This window comes from Hermetia illucens, chromosome 2 (assembly GCF_905115235.1).
Source record: "Hermetia illucens chromosome 2, iHerIll2.2.curated.20191125, whole genome shotgun sequence".
In the NCBI taxonomy this organism is placed as follows: domain Eukaryota; kingdom Metazoa; phylum Arthropoda; class Insecta; order Diptera; family Stratiomyidae; genus Hermetia; species Hermetia illucens.
Window position 1 is genome coordinate 139,276,592 of NC_051850.1, and position 3,127 is coordinate 139,279,718.

At 42.1% G+C, this 3,127-nt stretch overlaps 1 non-coding gene across 1 annotated transcript; it reads right to left on the reverse strand.

Moving 5' to 3' along the window:
* Positions 1-2,627: 2,627 nt before the first annotated feature.
* Positions 2,628-2,707, reverse strand: Trnal-uag. The gene has a single exon. It is a non-coding gene; the product is annotated as a tRNA-Leu (tRNA).
* Positions 2,708-3,127: the final 420 nt, after the last annotated feature.

Consider the following 3,127-nt stretch of genomic DNA (forward strand, 5'->3'; position numbering starts at 1 on the left):
TCTGATTTCAAAATACATATATATATAAAAGAAAAAATCGATTTTTGGAAGCTGTCGCATAGGAAAACCACCTTGAATTGAGATGGAGCATGTAAACTGCAAACGGTTACCTATGCCAACGATTGCGTGCATATTGTATTGATTGCCATAAAGGGAATTATTGTTAAAGTAGAGAATTGACTAGTGGTCAAATGGTACTATAGGTCCAGGGCGAAACATGGATTGGTACCAACGATCGAGCATAAAACCTGGGAAACGTCTGCTGAACCAACACTAACAGTTCTACTACCAAACCCTATCTCCACCTCCACGTGGTAACCACTGGGAGCTCTTTCTTAATGAAAAGCTGGAGACGGAGAAGAATGAAGGCGAGTCTCTCGCGCCTAAATACGGGACAAACTGTACCAACTGGTCTTCCAGGTTGGGGATGGGTACGGCTGACAACCCTACATGGGAAACCGACGTTACGAAGCCACATAAGGGGCCTTGGACAGGATAGACTTTAAAACGATGAACCTGGCAACGACAATGGAATAACGATTTGCGCATTTTCTCATGGAACGTGTGCTCCCTGAACAGAGATGGAGTTGCCAAACCGCTAGCCGATATACTGTCCTAATATAGGGCTGATGTAACAACGTTGTTGGAAATGCGCTAGACAGGCACCGGTTTCCTGGAGAAAAGCCACTACACCATATATTATAGTGGCCATCCAGCAAATCATGTGCATTCAATAGGTTTGTTATTCTTAGGCTTTGGCTCCCATAGCTTACAACAAAATACAAATGATAACAGACTGCGGATTATTCAATTAGCGCATCGTGTCACACGAAATAGTCATTGGCAGTGCCTTATTTGCGCAGAAAGTGATGCACAAACAAACGTGGGCCTCTCCAGACGGGACCACTTTCAACCAAATTGACCACGTGTTGATCGAACGCCGCCACCTCTCAGCCTTGATCAATGGCAGAACATATAGGGGGACCAATATAGACTCGGATCACTATTTCATTGGCATGGTGCTCCGAGCTTGAATAACAACACCCTTGGTCAAATGGGAAGAATAAAGATAGAAGACCATAAATTTGACATCGTTCGTTTGAATCGTCGAAAATTGCAACCGATAACAGCTACGACGATGAGATCCGCGCACGTTGTTGGCTGCCAACAGATTTCAGCTTACAAAAGCTGCTTCGCTCGAAACGTCTCACCATAGGGTTAAAGCTCTTACTGTACAAGACAATCCTCCCCTTTAGTAAGATAAATTGCGAACTCTTGGCCGCGTTCGAGAGAAGAATCCTCCGAAGAACTGTTGGCCCCCTACATGAGGATGGACGATTCCGTAGCCTACATAACGACGAAATCTATGAGCGATACCATGACCATCAGGTTGTGAATAAAATCAGGCTCAATAGATTGCGTATGAATGAGGATGATCCAACCCGGAAAGTCCTTAAGGGTAATGTCTATTGTAGGAAAAGAAGACGAGGCAGACCCTGCCTGAGATGGAATGATGACGTAGGCCAGGACGCCAGGTAGCTTTTAGGGATATAGAATTGGTGGATCTCGGCACAAAACCGGGATGTCCGGAGTTTCTTATTAAGGCAGGCGTAGACCGGATACCGGTTGTTGCGCCGTTGATGATATTGAGAGAATTAGCTACTCTGTAGACGATTCAAAAGATAAAGATTTCCTTCTTCGGATAATTTATTGGGCGTGAGATATGAAAAATATTATAATTATGGACATTTTATGGGCTTTATCTACGTTCCAGTGTTGTTTCAATGTAACTTATCAAGAAGGTGCAAGGTTCGATCTAATTTCGAGAATTAAGTCAATTTACTACTACGTGTTTTTGATTATCAAAACTTACTAGATAATATCTATTATAAGAGAGGTATAGAAAATTACAAAAGGTGAATTTAATCACTGCTGAAATAAATCTTTAGTCGTAATCCTTGAAATTGTCAGGAATTATCGGTCTTTACTTCATTCAACTCTAACTACCCTCAGAAATCCAACCACATCATTATAATTAATTTCAACTCCGCGTATGAATTGCAAAGAGACAGCAAAGAACCTTCTGTTCATGGCGGGTCATTAATTCGAAAATCATTATCCTGGCTCGGGAAATCAAGAGAAATCGAACGTAGTACCCATTACACCTGAGCTCACCTGCGATTGTTTACATGCTTCCCCGGAGTAACGTAATCGCATCTACCCAGCATCCACTTACGTATTATCCCTTATTCCCCATTCACTCGAGGGAATTCTTACAATGGCGAGAAAGCACCGATGGCGCACTGTAAGTGAAATTCCATTGACAAAAGAATTTCTTATTCACAATTAAATAGCCAGGAGGTGATGCTGCCAGTTCTACCGTATCTGAATGGTATGAAAACGTTTACTGCAGCCATTCTAATTACTCGGGGGTAATTATAAAAGAATATTTAAGTGGACGCACAAGTGGTTCGGGATCAATGTTTTCGCTACGGCATGGGGTATACATATGTCGGGCCATTGGGAATGGATGGCTCCATTGAATCAGCGGTTTATAAATATAAAGAGGTAATCTTGCTATTTGTGCCGGTACTATGGAGAAAGTGGTGAAAAAGATTCAAAAAATGTGACAGCGGTGGGATTCGAACCCACGCCCTTTCGGACTGGTGCCTAAAACCAGCGCCTTAGACCGCTCGGCCACGCTGCCGTTGAGCAACGTATTCTGTAATGACGAGCGCGACTAGAAGAAAGAAATGTTACTTTCAATTCTAGCAAGTAACGCACTCGAAGTTTGTTCAACTGCTACAGTGAGTGCAGCAAGTACGGTGTCGTGCTTTACGTGATCAGCTTAAATTACTCAAACCAAAGTTCACCCTCTTATGCCATAGCAGCGCACATTCCAACTTTGATGAAAGATATCAGTTGAAGCACAGAAAACTTCTCAAGTTCAATAGACTTAGAATTTATTATTATCTCGTTTATGCGGTGAAGTTTATATAACGATTATGTGTGTTATGTATGTATGTACACATGATGATTCAGTAATAATCGATTCACAGCTCTTACAAGTTTTCAGTCGGAAATAGGAAGAAATTTGTATGTATTAATTTCTCGCTGGTTACTATGG